This window comes from Triticum dicoccoides, chromosome 7B (genome assembly GCF_002162155.2).
Source record: "Triticum dicoccoides isolate Atlit2015 ecotype Zavitan chromosome 7B, WEW_v2.0, whole genome shotgun sequence".
NCBI classification, from domain to species: domain Eukaryota; kingdom Viridiplantae; phylum Streptophyta; class Magnoliopsida; order Poales; family Poaceae; genus Triticum; species Triticum dicoccoides.
In genome coordinates, this window is record NC_041393.1 from 621,369,793 (window position 1) to 621,387,176 (window position 17,384).

Sequence of the window (17,384 nt, forward strand, 5' to 3'; positions counted from 1 at the left end):
TGGTAGGGGAGCCGGTGGACGCGGTCGGGGTAGTGGGGGTGCGGGGCCCAGGGACGGATGGGAAGCGGCGAGGAGATTGGTTGGGCAGGGATCCCGAGGGTGCGGGTGGGGGTGCTGGATCCGAGGGATTCGGTGGGGGTGGGGGTGGGGGATCCAGTGTGGACGTGCCACATGCATGGCGAGGATCCAGTGTGGACGTGCCACAGGGAGGGTGAGGTGTGTACGGTGTGTACGGGAATTGGGTCTCGTCAAAAGTGACATGGCATGAGACGATGACGCGGTGTGATTCTAAGTCAAAACACCTGTAGCCTTTGTTCTCTAGAGGATAACCGAGAAAAACACAGCGAACGGAGCGAGGGGACGGCTTGTGAGGCATGGTGGCGTAGGTGTTCGGGAAGCACAAGCACCCGAAAACGCGAAGATGTTCATAGGTGGGGTGAGTGTCGTGGAGGAGAAAGTGGGGCGTGGTGTTGTGAATGGCACGAGATGGTCGTCTGTTGAGAAGGTATGTGGTCGTGTGTAGTGCTTCGACCCAAAAGGGAGGAGGGAGGTTGGCTTGGAGTAAGAGTGTGCACAGGATGTCGTTGGTGGTACGTAGGAGTCGTTCGGCCTTGCCGTTCTGAGGGAACGTGTGTGGGCAGGAGAAGCGATAAGAAATGCCATTGGAGGAGAAGAAGGCGCATAGATATGTGTTGATGAATTCACCTCCATTGTCACACTTCATGGCTTTGATGACGACATTATATTGAGTGTGGACAAACGTGAAGAAGTGGAGGATGGAAGAGGTGTCAGATTTGTTGTGCATAGGAAATGTCCATGAGTAATGTGTAAAGTCATCGAGAATGACCAAGTAATATTGGAAGCCGGAAAAGCTAATAATAGGAGATGTCCATAAATCGCAATGAATTAAATCAAATGGTGCATAAGTCTGGCTAAAGGAAGAGGGGAAGGGAAGACGAGGCTGGCGGCCAAGTTGGCATGCATTACATGGAGTATGAGCAACCTTATTACAATCACTAAGAAAATCTTTGGCTATGGCAGAAAGAGAGTGCGCGCTAGGGTGGCCGAGGCGACGGTGCCACAAGTCTGGTGGAGAGACGGTGAAGAGTGCATACGCCCGAGCCGCGGTGGTGCCAACAAATGGGTAGAGGACACCATTGCTAACAGAGATCATGAGCACCTTCCGAGTGTGAAGATCCTTCACAAGAAAACCACAAGGAAAGAATTCAATGGAGCATGCATTGTCTTTTTTAAAGCGCCGAACGGAAATTAAACTAGTAACGACATTAGGAGAAACGAGAATATCAGTAAGGCAGAAGTCATGAGGGGGGAGGGTTGTGGAGCCAGAGCCGGTGATGGGAAGATGTTGCCCATTGCCAACAAGAATACTAGATGGGAGATGCTGCTTTAAAGAAGAACTTGACGAGGTGAGAGTACCTGGGTTGCCTGTTATGTGTGATGAAGCACCGCTGTCGAGGTACCACTCGGGCGTGGGAGGAGTGGGGTATCCATTGTTGCTATAGGCGGCGTTGAGCATCGCGAGGTGATCCCACGACGCAGATGCGGCCTGGTAGTACGGGGCCGATTGAGTGGGCGGCGGTGGGTAGGCCGGGTAGGCCTGGGCATGAGAGCCAGGGCGGGGTCCGAGCACACCGGCGGCGTTAGGAGGAACCCAGCTAGAGCGTAGAGACAGGATCGCCATCCCGTACGGTGCAAAGTAGCCAGTGTACGGGGCGAGCAGGGTCGGCTGAGGCTGGCCACGGCCCCCGTTGTCGTGGCGACCACGCCCACGGCCGTGGTCGCGCCCTGATACGTCCATTTTGCATCATGCTTTTATATCAATATTTATTGCATTATGGGCTGTTATTACACATTATATCTCAATACTTATGGCTATTCTCTCTTATTTTACAAGGTTTACCATGAAGAGGGGGAATGCCGCCAGCTGGAATTATGGCTGGAAAAGGAGCAAACGTTGGAAACCTATTCTGCACAACTCCAAAAGTCTTGAGACTCCATGAAACAAATTTTTTGATTTAATAAGAATTTATGGGCGAAAGAAATAGGCCAGGGGGCCCACACCCTGTCCAGGAGACAGGAGGGCGCCCCCCTGTAGGGCGCGGCCTCCTATCTCCTGGGCCTCCTGCGTCCATCTTCTGCTATATCATCACTTTTACCCTAGAAAAAATCTAGGGGCAAGCTTACGGGACGAAACTCCGCCGCCACGAGGCGGAACCTTGGCGGAATCAATCTAGGGCTCTGGCGGAGCTGTTTTGCCGGGGACACTTCCCTCCGGGAGGGGGAAATCATCACCAACGTCATCACCAACGATCCTCTCATTGGGAGGGGGTCAATCTCCATCAACATCTTCACCAGCACCATCTCCTCTCAAAACCCTAGTTCATCTCTTGTATCCAATCTTGTATCAAAACCACAAATTGGTACCTGTGGGTTGCTAGTAGTGTTGATTACTCCTTGTAGTTGATGCTATTTGGTTTACTTGGTGGAAGATCATATGTTCAGATCCTTTATGCATATTATTACCCCTCTGATTATGAACATGAATATGCTTTGTGAGTAGTTACGTTTGTTCCTGAGGACATGGGTGAAATCTTGCTATTAGTAGTCATGTGAATTTGGTATTCGTTCGATATTTTGATGAGATGTATGTTGTCTTTCCTCTAGTGGTGTTATGTGAACGTCGACTACATGACACTTCACCATTATTTGGGCCCATAGGAAGGCATAGGGGAGTAATAAGTAGATGATGGGTTGCTAGAGTGACAGAAGCTTAAACCCTAGTTTGTGCGTTGCTTTGTTAGGGGTTGATATGGACCCATATGTTTAATGTTGTGGTTAGGTTTACCTTAATACTCCTTTTTGTAGTTGCGGATGGTTACAATAGGGGTTAATCATAAGTGGGATGCTTGTCCATGTCACGACAGTACTCAAGTGCCGGTCCACCCACATATCAAATTATCAAAGTACCGAACGCGAATCATATGAACGTGATGAAAACTAGCTTGATGATAATTCCCAATGTGTCCTCGGGAGCTCCTTCTTCATTATTAGATTTTGTCCAGGCTTATCCTTTGCTACATAAAGGATTGGTCCACCTTGCTGCACTTTATTTACTTTATTTACCTTTTGCTCGTTACTATTTATCTTATCACAAAACTATCTATCACCTACTATTTCAGTGCTTGCAGAGAAAACCTTACTGAAAACCGCTTATCATTTCCTTTTGCTCCTCGTTGGCTTCGACACTCTTACTTATCTAAAGGACTACGATAGATCCCCTATACTTGTGGGTCATCAAGACTCTTTTCTGGCGCCGTTGTCGGGGAGCGTAGCGCTCTTGGTGAGTGGAACTTGGTAAGGAAACATTTATATAGTGTGCTGAAATTTTCTGTTACTTGTCACTATGGAAACTGATCCTTTGAGGGGCTTGTTTGGGGTATCTTCACCCCAACCAAAAGAGAAAATAGATGCTCCTCAACCTACTGAACTTTATGAAAATATTCACTTTGAGATTCCTTCGGGTATGATAGAAAAACTGCTAGCTAATCCTTTTGCAGGAGACGGAACATTGCATCCCAATTTACACCTTATCTTTGTGGATGAAGTTTGTGGATTATTTAAACTTGCAGGTATTCCCGATGATGTTGTCAAAAGGAAGGTCTTCCCTTTATCTTTGAAGGGAGATGCAATGACATGGTATAGGCTATGTGATGATACGAGATCTTGGAATTATAAAAGCGATTGAAGTTGGAATTTCACCAGAAGTTCTATCCTATGCATCTTGTTCATCGTGATCGTAATTACATATATAATTTCTGGCCTCGCGAAGGAGAAAGCATCGCTCAAGCTTGGGGGAGGCTTAAGTCAATGTTATATTCATGCCCCAATCATGAGCTCTCTCGAGAAATGATTATTCAGAATTTTTATGCTCGGCTTTCTCTTGACAATCGCAACCTGCTCGATACTTCCTGTGTTGGTTCCTATATGCTGAAGACTATTGATTTCAAATGGAACTTATTGGAAAGAATTAAACGCAACTCTGAAGATTGGGGTTCCGACGACGGTAAGGAGTCAGGTATGACACCTAAGTTCGATTGTGTTAAATCTTTTGTGGATACCGATGCTTTCCGTGGATTTAGCTCTAAGTATGGACTTGACTCTGAGATAGTAGCTACTTTTTGTGAAACTTTTGCTACTCACGTTGATCTCCCTAAAGAGAAGTGGTTTAACTATAATCCTCCTGTTGAAGTGAAAGTAGTTGCACCTATTACAGTCGAAGAAAAGACTATTACATATAGTGATCCTATTATTCCTACTGCTTATGTTGAAAAACCTCCTTTTCCTGTTAGGATAAAAGATCATGCTAAAGCTTCGACTGTTGTTCGTAACAGTAATACTAGGACTGATACACCTTCTGAGCAAATTAATGTTGAACCTGGTATTGCTATGACTAAAGATCTCTTGGATGAGGACTTAGACGGGCATGTTATCTCTTTCTTTGGTGAAACTGCTAATATTGCTAGACCCGATACTAAAACACGTAGACCTATTGTAGGGACTCCTGTTATTTCTGTTAAAATAGTAGATCATTGTTATCATGGCTTATGTGATATGGGTGCTAGTGCTAGTGCGATACCTTATGATCTTTATAAAGAAATTATGCACGATATTGCACCTGTTGAATTAGAAGACATTGCTGTTACTATTAAGCTTGCTAATAGGGACACCATTAAACCTATTGGGATTGTTAGAGATGTTGAAGTCTTGTGTGGGAAGATTAAATACCCTGCTGATTTTCTTGTTCTTGCTTCCCCACAAGATGATTTTTGCCCTATTATTTTTGGTAGACCCTTCTTGAATACCGCTAGTGCTAAGATTAATTGTAAAAGGAAGGTCGTCACTATTGGCATAGATGGTATGTCTCATAAGTTCAATTTTGCTAAGTTTAGTAGACAACCTCGTGAAAGAGAACCACCTAGTAAGGATGAAATTATTGGTCTTGCTTCCATTGTTGTTCCTCCAACTGATCCGTTAGAACAATATTTGCTTGATCATGAAAATGATATGTTTATGAAGGAAAGGGAAGAAATAGATGAAGTCCTTAAACAAGAACCTATGCTGAAACATAACCTTCCCGTTGAAATTCTTGGGGATCCCCCTCCACCCCAGGGTGATCCCGTGTTTGAACTCAAACCCTTACCTGATAATCTTAAGTATGCTTATCTTGATGAAAAAGAAATATACCATGTTATTATTAGTGCTAACCTTTCAGAGAAAGAAGAAGAAAGATTATTGAAAACTCTGAAGAAGCATAGAGCTGCTATTGGATACACTCTGGATGATCTTAAGGGCATTAGTCCCACATTATGTCAACACAAGATTTCAGTGGAGAAAGATGCCAAACCAGTTAGAGATCCTCAAAGACGATTAAATCCCAAGATGAAGGAAGTGGTAAGAAAGGAGATACTAAAGCTCCTTGAGGCAGGTATTATTTATCCCGTTGCTGATAGTGAATGGGTAAGCCATGTCCATTGTGTCCCTAAAAAGGGAGGTATTACCGTTGTTCCTAATGATAAAGATGAATTGATCCCGCAAAGAATTATTATAGGTTATAGGATGGTAATTGATTTCCGTAAGTTAAATAAAGCTACTAAGAAGATCATTACCCTTTACCTTTTATTGATCAAATGCTAGAAAGGCTATCCAAACACACACATTTTTGCTTTCTAGATGGTTATTCTGGCTTCTCTCAGATACCTGTGTCAGCGAAGGATCAATCTAGTGATTATGCTGTAGGTGCTGTTTTAGGGCAAAGAGTCGATAAGAAATTGAATGTTATCCAGTATGCTAGTAAGACTCTTGATACGGCCCAGAAAAATTATGCTACTACTAAAATGAGTTCTTAGCAGTTGTGTTTGCATGTGATAAGTTTAGACCTTATATTGTTGATTCCAAAGTTACTATTCACACTGATCATGCTGCTATTAAATATCTTATGGAAAAGAAAGATGTTAAGCCTAGACTCATTAGATGGGTTCTCTTGCTCCAAGAATTTGACTTGCATATTATTGATAGAAAGGGAGCTGAGAACCCCGTTGCAGACAACTTGTCTAGGTTAGAGAATGTTCTTGATGACCGAATGCCTATCAATGATAGCTTTCCTGATGAACAATTAGCGGTTGTCAATGCCTCTCGTACTGCCCCTTGGTATGCTGATTATGCTAATTACATTGTTGCTAAATATATACCGCCTAGTTTCACATACCAGCAAAAGAAAAAGTTCTTTTATGATTTAAGACATTACTTCTGGGATGATCCACACCTTTATAAAGAAGGAGTAGATGGTATTATTAGACGTTGTGTGCCTGAGCATGAACAGGAACAGATCCTACGCAAGTGTCACTCTGAATCCTATGGAGGACACCACGCTGGAGATAGAACTGCACACAAGGTACTACAATCTGGTTTTTATTGGCCTACTCTCTTCAAAGATGCTCGTAAGTTTGTCTTATCTTGTGACGAATGTCAAAGAATAGGTAACATTAGTAGATGTCAAGAAATGCCTATGAATTATTCTCTTGTTATTGAACCATTTGATGTTTGGGGCTTTGATTATATGGGACCTTTTCCTGCCTCTAATGGTTATACACATATTTTAGTTGTTGTTGATTACGTTACTAAATGGGTAGAAGCTATTCCAACTAGTAGTGCTGATCATAACACTTCTATTAAAATGCTTAAAGAAGTTATTTTTCCGAGGTTCGGAGTCCCTAGATATCTTATGACTGATGGTGGTTCACACTTTATTCATGGTGCTTTCCGTAAGATGCTTGCTAAGTATGATGTCAATCATAGAATCGCATCTCCTTATCACCCGCAGTCTAGTGGTCAAGTAGAGTTGAGCAATAGAGAGCTCAAATTAATTTTGCAAAAGACTGTGAATAGATCTAGAAAGAATTGGTCCAAAAAACTTGATGATGCATTATGGGCCTATAGAACTGCATACAAAAATCCTATGGGTATGTCTCCTTATAAGATGGTTTATGGAAAAGCATGTCATTTACCTCTTGAACTTGAACATAAAGCATACTGGGCTATTAAAGAACTCAATTATGACTTCAAACTTGCCGGTGAGAAAAGGTTATTTGATATTAGCTCACTTGATGAATGGAGAACCCAAGCATATGAGAATGCCAAGCTTTTCAAAGAAAAAGTCAAACGCTGGCATGATAAGAGGATACAAAAGCGTGAGTTTAACATAGGAGATTATGTGCTATTATTCAACTCTCGTTTAAGATTTTTTGCAGGAAAACTTCTCTCAAAATGGGAAGGTCCCTATGTTATCGAGGAGGTCTATCGTTCTGGTGCTATAGAAATCAACAACTTCGAAGGCACAAATCCGAGGGTGGTAAACGGTCAAAGGATTAAACATTATATTTCAGGTAATCCTATCAATGTTGAAACTAATATTATTGAAACCATAACCCCTGAGGAATACATAAGAGACACTTCCAGAACGTTCCAGACTCCGAAAAGGCATAGGTACGTGGTACGGTAAGTAAACCGACTCCAAAACAACTCTAATGGCAATTTTGTTTAGTTTTGGATTATTTAAGAATTTTAGGAAGAAAGAAGTAGTCCGAAAGGGACACGAGGCTCCCACGAGAGAGGAGGCCGCCCCCCCTGTAGGGCGCGCCCCCTGTCTAGTGGGCACCTCGTGTGTTTCCCGGACTCTATTTTCTTTTATGTTACGTATTTTGGTCGGTAAAAATTCATTATATATACTCCCAAAGGTTTTGACCACCGTATCACGCAAATATCCTCTGTTTTTGTTTCGAGCTGTTTCTGTTTCAGATCTAGAGCATCATGGCGTCTCCAAGCACTCCCAAGGACAAGTTTTTCGAGAGGGTTATCAACCCCTATCTCGCGGAGGTGCTGCATCACCCTCAAACCATTGAGATGCGTGAGGGGGTGCTGCACATCCGCGATGTGGAGGGACCAAGACGTACCGGGAGCGTGGAGACAAAGCTCAAAGCCGTGGAACAAGAAGTTTTCAAGTGCCAAGGGATGGTGGAGCGTGGACTCAACGCCAACCAGATGATGATCACGGAGTTCACCAACAACCACAAGCTGGATGCCAAAGTCATTGGGGACACCATCTTCAAGCTTCAAGAGAAAATCGAGCACCTCCAAGCCCAGATTTATGACCTGCAAAACCAGAACTGTGAGTATGAATATAGATTCAAGCGAATGAGTTTGGCTGCAGATTTATAGATCCCGGAGACTTGATCATCCTTTTATGATGGAGAGCCTATGCCTTGGAAGACGGACGACAAGCCTACATCATCAACAACTCCTACTTCACCACCTCCGAAGAAATAATCACATGGGTATGGGCACTCCCCTTGGCAACTGCCAAGCTTGGGGGAGGTTCCCCGGTATCGTATCACCATCACACTCCTATATTTACCGCTTTATTTAGTTTGATCCTTTCAGTAGTATCTTGATCTAGTAGTTTGAAGTTTTTGATATCAAGTAGTTTTCAGTTTTGCATTGTGATCTCTTTATGTGATCGAGTCCGTGTGCTATCTATAATAAAGATTAGTGTTGAGTCAAGGGCTTTGCTATGTTGCTATGGTCTTGAGAAAGTAGAAAGAATAAAAGAGTTCATATTGATCTTATGGATAGTAATAACTTCACACATAGAAAGTATGAGGCATAAAAATTGTTGAGAGTTGATGAACGTAGCCTTGGTCATCATTGAAATTAATAGGAAGTGATAAGGAAAGAGGGGTTCACATATAAATATATTATCTTGGACATCTTTTATGATTGTGAAGCTCTCATTAAGTATGACATGATAAAAGAGTTGATGTTGGACAAGGAAGACAACGTAATGGTTTATATTTTCCGACACCTCAGTTAAAGTATATTATCATTGACCTTCCAAACATGTTGAGCTTGCCTTTCCCCCTCTTGCTAGCCAAAATTCTTGCACCAAGTAGAGATACTACTTGTGCTTCCAAATATCCTCAAACCCAGTTTTGCCATGAGAGTCCACCATACCTACCTATGGATTGAGTAAGATACTTCAAGTAAGTTGTCATCGGTGCAAGCAATAAAAATTGCTCTCTAAATATGTATGACTTATTAGTGCGGAGAAAATAAGCTTTGTACGAACTTGTTGTGGAAGTAATAAAAGCGACAGGCTGCATAATAAAGGTCCACATACAATGGGCAATATAAAGTGGTGTTATTTTGCACTAAGATTTTATGCATCAACCCTAAACGCGCATGACAACCTCTGCTTCCCTCTGCGAAGGGCCTATCTTTTACTTTATGTTTTACTTTATGCTTGAGTCAAGGTGATCCTCACCTTTCCTTTTTTCATTTTATCCTTTGGCAAGCTCTTCATGTTTGAAATATCATGATACATATATCCAATTGGATGTAAGTTGGCATAGGCTATTATTGTTGACATCACCTAAAGGTGAATACGTTGGGAGGCAACATAAGAAGCCCCTATCTTTCTCAGTGTCCGGCTGAAACTCTATAACCACAAGTATTGCGTGAGTGTTAACAATTATGGGGGACTACGAGATAGTTGAGTATGTGAGCTTGTTGAAAAACTATTATTGACTCTTTCTGATGTTACGATAAATTGCAATTGCTTCAATGACTGAGATTATAGTTTGTTAGTTCCCAATTAAGTTTTTGAACCATACTTGACATTGTGAATTGCTTATTACTTGAGCATGGGAAATCATATGACAAAATCTATTTATGATGCTGTTATTAGAATGATCATGATGCCCTCATGTCCGTATTTTATTTTTATCGACACCTCTATCTCTAAACATGTGGACATATTTTTCGATTTCGGCTTCCGCTTGAGGACAAGCGAGGTCTAAGCTTGGGGGACTTGATACGTCCATTTTGCATCATGCTTTTATATCAATATTTATTGCATTATGGGTTGTTATTACACATTATATCTCAATACTTATGGCTATTATCTCTTATTTTACAAGGTTTACCATGAAGAGGGGGAATGCCGGCAGCTGGAATTCTGGCTGGAAAAGGAGCAAACGTTGGAAACATATTCTTCACAACTCCAAAAGTCCTGAGACTCCACGAAACAACTTTTCGGATTTAATAAGAATTTATGGGCGAAAGAAATAGGCCAGGGGGCCCACACCCTATCCAGGAGACAGGAGGGCCCCTCCTGTAGGGCGCGGCCTCCTATCTCCTGGGCCCCATGGTGGGCCTCCTGCGTCCATCTTCTGCTATATCATCACTTTTACCCTGGAAAAAATAGGGGGCAAGCTTACGGGACGAAACTTCGCCGCCACGAGGCGGAACCTTGGCAGAATCAATCTAGGGCTCTAGCGGAGCTGTTCTGCCGGGGACACTTCCCTCCGGGAGGGGGAAATCATCACCAACGTCATCACCAACCATCCTCTCATCGGGAGGGGGTCAATCTCCATCAACATCTTCACCAACACCATCTCCTCTCAAAACCCTAGTTCATCTCTTGTATCCAATCTTGTATCAAAACCACAAATTGGTACCTGTGGGTTGCTAGTAGTGTTGATTACTCCTTGTAGTTGATGCTATTTGGTTTACTTGGTGGAAGATCATATGTTCAGATCCTTTATGCATATAATTACCCCTCTGATTATGAACATGAATATGCTTTGTGAGTAGTTACGTTTGTTCCTGAGGACATGGGTGAAGTCTTGCTATTAGTAGTCATGTGAATTTGGTATTCGTTTGATATTTTGATGAGATGTATGTTGTCTTTCCTCTAGTGGTGTTATGTGAACGTCGACTACATGACACTTCACCATTATTTGGGCCCAGAGGAAGGCATAGGGGAGTAATAAGTAGATGATGGGTTGCTAGAGTGACAGAAGCTTAAACCCTAGTTTATGCGTTGCTTCGTTAGGGGTTGATATGGACCCATATGTTTAATGTTGTGGTTAGGTTTACCTTAATACTCCTTTTTGTAGTTGCGGATGCTTGCAATAGGGGTTAATCATAAGTGGGATGCTTGTCCATGTCAGGACAGTACCCAAGTGCCGGTCCACCCACATATCAAATTATCAAAGTACCGAACGCGAATCATATGAACGTGATGAAAACTAGCTTGACGATAATTCCCAATGTATCCTCGGGAGCTCCTTCTTTATTATTAGATTTTGTCCAGGCTTATCCTTTGCTACATAAAGGATTGGGCCACCTTGCTGCACTTTATTTACTTTATTTACCTTCTGCTCGTTACTAGTTATCTTATCACAAAACTATCTATCACCTACTATTTCAGTGCTTGCAGAGAAAACCTTACTGAAAACCGCTTATCATTTCCTTCGGCTCCTCGTTGGGTTCGACACTCTTACTTATCGAAAGGACTACGATAGATCCCCTATACTTGTGGGTCATCACGCCCACGGCCACGGTCACCGTTGTCGCCATAGCGGTCACCGCGCTCGCATCCAGGAGCGGGAGTCGACGGAGAGGGAGCGCCCGCAGCACAGTCGGTGGGGCGATCGGTGCTCGGACGGCCACTGCCGCCCGAGGGGCCACCGCCAGGCAGAGCGAAGGCGGAGGCGCTCTCCTCAGACGCGCACTGCGCCTGGGACTCCTCAGCCAGGACGACGCGGGAGAGGACGGTGTCGAAGGGAAGTCCTTGATCACCGAGGACGACGCAAATGGTGTCGAGGCGCTTGTCCAGGCCATGGAGAAATTGGGTGGTGAGATCCACCTCAGTGACCGCATTGTTGATGTCGGCGAGAGCATCGGTGAGGAGCTTCATGCGGCGGGCATAGTTAGACACAGAAAGATCGCCCTGCTTGAGGTTGCGATATTGGCGATTGAGGATCATGAACCGCGCATCGCGATTGGCAAGAAAGAAGACCTGAATCTTGTGCTAGAGGGTGTATGTGGTGGTGGCGCCGACGACATGGTCGCACATGACATTGGAGAGAGTGGCATAGATCCAGAGGGCGATGTGGGCGTCAAGCTCGAGGTATTGGGAGGTGGCGTTGGGTGGTGGTGGATGCTCGATGAGGTAGGTGATGCCGTAGCGGACGAGAACCATAAGGAAGAATGTCTTCCACTTGTGGTAGTTGTGGTCGGCGGGGTTGAGGAGAAATTTGATGTGGTTTGTGAGGTGGTCGCGGTAGATGGGATCGGTGGGAGCGGGAGCAGGAGGGGTTGGAGGGAGAGGCGTGCCGGAGGAGAAGATGGGGGCGAATTGGAAACCTGAGGAGGCGGAAGAACCGTTGAAAAGAGAGGGGTTGATGCCGAAGACGAACGGCGGGGAGGTCGCCGCCGTGGTGGCCGGTGGGCGTGTTCGGCGCCGAGGAGGAGAGAGAGCCCGGCGAAGTGGCGGCGGAGGAGGAGGACTCGGTGGCCATGGGGCACCAGTGTCTGATACCAAGTTGGACAAATTATCCCTGATTCCTTGCCTTGATTAACTCACAATGTACAACTTATACACAAGAGAGAGGGACGTGCCCGAGAGAGTCCGCACGCAGGCCTTGGGCTATGGTTACACGTCCTATAATCTAGGGAGTGTACAGGAGTTACAAACACAATACAAATACACTCTAACAGGGACTCAGCCTAGCATGCGACCTCCTCCTTCATTGCATGCAGTCGCCTGTTGCTCACTGCCAGCCGTTTAATAGACGCAGGCATCGGCCTGCTTGGCACGTCAACAGGTAGACGTTGTACAACTGCCGACTTAGTACTCCCTCCGTTTTTTAGTTCGCATATAAGTTTTGGTCAAAGTCAAGCTTTTTAGAGTTTGACAAACTTTATATTAAAAAATATAAACATTCACAATATGAAATCAATATTATCAGATGCACGATAAAACGTATTTTCATACTATATAGTTTTAGTATTGTAGATGCTCATATTTTTCTTATAAATTTGGTCAAACTTTGTGTAGTTTGACTTTGACCAAATCTTATATGCGGAGTAAAAAGAAACGGAGGGAGTATTATGAAAAAAATAATCTTTTTATTCATGGAATATGCTATATGTACTTCACTGAATAAATCTATTTTCGTTTTACTAGGCATGATATATCTATCAGTGCAGTTTTTTTTTACATCCCCATATCATGTATTCCATTGTTATTCTCTTAACATAACTTTTTGTCATTACATCACACCAATCTTCCACACTAAACAAATTCGCTCGCAAGTGTAACTCTCTACAAAAAAAAGTACATCCATTTTTGGTGCTCCTTATAAAATTTGTTACCTATATTACATTCTTATGACACTAAAAAAAAGGATACCGGGCCATAATTTTTCCCAAGTTAACAATACCATCACTATTAAAACATTCCAACGACCTTTCTAGCCAACATATTTTTTGACGATTTAGAGTCTACACAACATTTTAAACTTTAGCTTCTTTTTGGCCCATACAAAAAATAAGCATTGAATATTTCAAAAAATGAGTGCACGTTCAATATGAGAATGGCGTTGGTATGGACGAGCTCGCGCGCTCCTGCTAAGTGGACGAACAGTTGCAGGACGCGTTGCTGATTGTATTAAATGCGATCGTATGGGAACAAGTCGAGTACGGTCGCGAAAACGGCGGACGCGTCTAAACTAACGTACAACAGACGACCGTCGAGTATGATGTTCCATTGGTACATGTCCGTTCTCGTGGTACAGAACCATCCCCGTCAGCTGCGTCCGTCCCGCAGACGGCGTATACCGAACGGTAGGTGTATGTCAGATTGTGGGACCCGTGTTGGACAGACCAGCGATTGAAAAGTAAAAGCAATCTATCCTCTCCGTTCCGGCGCCGCCTAAGGTGAGAAGCTCATGGCTATGGCGATGGCCACCGCCGAAGGCGACTCAATCGAGTTTCCAGTTGACAGGTAAATTTTCCCGCCCCCATTCTTTTCCTCCGTGGAATCCGAAGTACGTAGACCACCATCCTATTCCTGTGCTGCTTTGTTTTACCTAGATTTCCCCTGCCGGATCTCGCCGGCGGAGACCCATTTGTGATCCGCCGGAATCACCAAAATTCTCGTATGTGCGGCTGCTGAGTCCAGCATTGGAGATGCTGGAGAGGCGGCAGTCACCATACAATTATATTTGCACAGCACTTGCGATGGAGTGGCCCTGTCAGCACCAACCTCCCAGCAATCTTCACACAAAGACGGCCCTACATCCCCTCGATGGACACGAAGGTATACCACACTCTGAACATTCCTTATATTTGATTGATAAGGGGGAAATTGCTCTTCTGAAAGTAACTAAACAAAATTTGGGAACATGCATATATAATGCAGAGAACATCGAACGCAGTGAAGCATTTTTTGAAATACATATTTCTGAATACTGCAGAGTCCGTGTCGGTCGTGCACCTTCAGAACGTCAACCATGTGCTGCAAGGATGAGTGCCCTGGAAAAAAATATTTCGTCGATATGCAGAGAAGAAAAGTGACACTGTCATAGTTCCTGTAGTTGGTAGCAACTTCGATTCACTTGGGGAAGCTTATGATTATTACAATCTCTATTCATGGGAAATCGGATTTGGAGTAAGGTATGGAAAGAGCAGGGTAAATGTTGAAAGAACAAAATGCATGCAAGAGATAGTTTGTGGGTTCTCTGTAAGTCCTCATTCCAGTTCAATACCATCTATCCTAAACTAGCTCACGAGTTAGGTATGTCAATTGCCAAGAGTGACAAGCTGGTATTTGTTGTATTGCTTGCAGGGAATCCCAAAGAAGAGTAACATACGGACATACAGATGCAGATGCCCTACAATGATACGGTTGCTTCGGTCTAATGACAATGGCTGGTACATAAACGAGTACAGACCAGATCACAATCATGCACTCACTGGAAAATATGGTGAGAAAGTTTACTGGCCTTCACACAGGCATATTGATATATATACACGGGGTGTTATCAAACAGCTCCGTGAAAATAATATCAGCATTGGCAAAGTGTACAATATAATCGGCAGTTTCTTTGGTTCAATGGACAATGTATCAGTCAGCAAAAGAGCTCTGCGGGGGTTGTGTGGCAAGATCAATCGAGAACAAGCAGATAATGATGTGAAGAAGACAATAGATGTTTTGCAGAGTTAGGAGCAAAAGACTCTGGGTTATACTACAGAGTACAACATGATGGAGAGAGCCGCATACGGAACTTGTTATGGTCAACAGGAGCCAACAGAGCACAATACCACTATGCTCACAGTTGATGAATTCAAGACTGCAAGGAAGCAATTAACCGAAAGATATGGTTTGCAAAAACACAATTACCTCACCCAAATATATGAAACGAGGGAAAAATGGGCAAAACCATATTTTAATGGAAAGTTCTGTGGAAAGATGACAATCACACAACGTAGCGAGAGTGCCAACCATATGTTGAAGACTTATGTTCCAGCTAGGTGCCCCATGCATCTATTTGTTCGCCAGTACATGAGACTTCTTTTTGATAGAGACGCACCAAGATAGTAAGTTATTGAAAATATAGTATCCTATGTCATTCATGCCACCATGAGTCTAATACACCCTCTACATGTGCAGGTAGCCCCTGTTATGAAAATAAACACACCACTCGAGCTGCATGCCAGCAAAATCTACACACGAGCCATATTAGAAAATTTTGTGGAAGTTATATATGAAGCAGGACAATACAAAGTAGAAGAGGTTACTAAAGGTAAAACATATTTTGTTCGACGATATCATCCAAAAAAACATGAACAAATGTGCAGGATTGTATACAAAGTGGAAGTTGTCGATGGAAGGGCAAACCTGATATGTGAGTGTGGCAATTTTGAACACACTGGCTTGCTCTGCTGCCATGGGGTCAAGTTAAGAAAGCATTCTATTCTCCTCGTAAAACAACTGTCTCAAAAAGCAAAATAGATGTGCATGTGATAGGCACTTGATTTCCTCGGCATAGACCAAATACCTGCAAAACATATTATGAAAAGTTGGACAAAGGATGCAAGAGATGTACTGCCAGCTCACCTGTCACATATTCAGAACGACAACATTTATGTACATTCAGTAACATCCAGACATTTGAATCTGTACACACACGCACTCGAAGTAGTGAGGTTGGGAGATGCAAATCCAGAAGCATGTGAGTGTGCAATGGAAATGTTGAACCAAAAATGGATAAACTATCACCAATAGCTGCTGTCCGTGATGGAATCGGATTGGAAGACAGACAGAACTCTGCAAACAAAAAATAAAGGTAGAGAAGCTCTTCCAGCAATTGTACAAGCCAGCGGCAATGCAAGTGATGCAGAAGGAAGTGCAGTTGGGGATTTTATAGGATTAAAAGCTCCAGAGCGAAAAAGAAAGGCCGGACGACCAACCAACAGCAGGGACAAACCTCCATATGATGATCGAGGTGCAAAAAGCAAGAAATTCAAGCAACGAGCAACTGCACAGGATGTCGGCAAGTGCAGCACAAGCAAACGGATTCGCTTGTGCAGTATATGCCGAGAACCATGACACAAGAGCCCCACATATCCACAGAGAGATCTTCCCCAGAAGGAGAGGAAATAGGCAAAATGCTCAGACTGTGGAATCGGTGGGCACAGGAGAACTTGCAACAACCTAAAAGTTGTTCTCCATGTTGAACCGATTACTCTGGAAACAAATGTCATTACCACGATTGAATTAAACTTGCAGACTCTCTGTTGTTGAGGCCTCAGCATGCAGTATTTATATATCATCTGTGTAATAAGACACAGCGTTTGTTGCTGTGTGCTACGTGCTGTGTTTGTTAACGAGAGAACCTGTTCATCAACAAGTCTCATCGCTGTTAAACTACAAGTACAATCTATGTACGAGCATAAATTCCTGAAAGTTCACCATTTTATTACCGGATCCTGCAGTAATTCTTTCTTACTGCCTACTATATGTTGTCGCTAGCCCTTTGAACCGAATCAAGACGTTAACTATGCATGCCATCGCACGACAACAGGTGGCATCCAATCCTGTTGTATGCCACGAACGCGAAATCCCCAATTTGGAATTTCAAACTACATGAGCGCGCTCGGCGCAAGAAGGTGTACTTAAGGAGTTGCTGCATCTCTTCGGCCGCAAGGCGCATTCACCTGCCGTTCCTCTACATCATGTTGTCTGATAGAAAAAAACAGTTGTGTGCGTGTGGGTGATCAATAACAGAGATGTCTGCACCTCTCTCGAGCGGATGCTCTGTTACGCATGTCTCTTCGAGCTCTGCTGCAGGCATCCTTGGAGCCACAAATCAACATGAGCAGCAGCTTCAGTTCTTTGCAACTTCAGATTATTTCGCCATCGACATCAACCCAGAGCATCAAGCTTTCCCCCATGTATC

The 17,384-nt window shown here is 43.6% G+C and overlaps 1 long non-coding RNA gene across 3 annotated transcripts; it reads left to right on the top strand.

The window, feature by feature from the left end:
- The first annotated feature begins 13,816 nt into the window (after window positions 1-13,816).
- Window positions 13,817-16,907, top strand: LOC119339885. Of its 3 annotated transcripts, none has more exons than XR_005164255.1 (5): window positions 13,817-13,927; window positions 14,017-14,242; window positions 14,400-14,665; window positions 14,771-15,522; window positions 15,596-16,907. It is a non-coding gene; the product is annotated as an uncharacterized LOC119339885 (long non-coding RNA). The 3 variants fall into 3 exon arrangements; XR_005164256.1 differs by having other exon boundaries at window positions 13,840-13,927; window positions 14,105-14,242; XR_005164254.1 differs by having other exon boundaries at window positions 13,821-14,242.
- The last annotated feature ends 477 nt before the right edge of the window (window positions 16,908-17,384 follow it).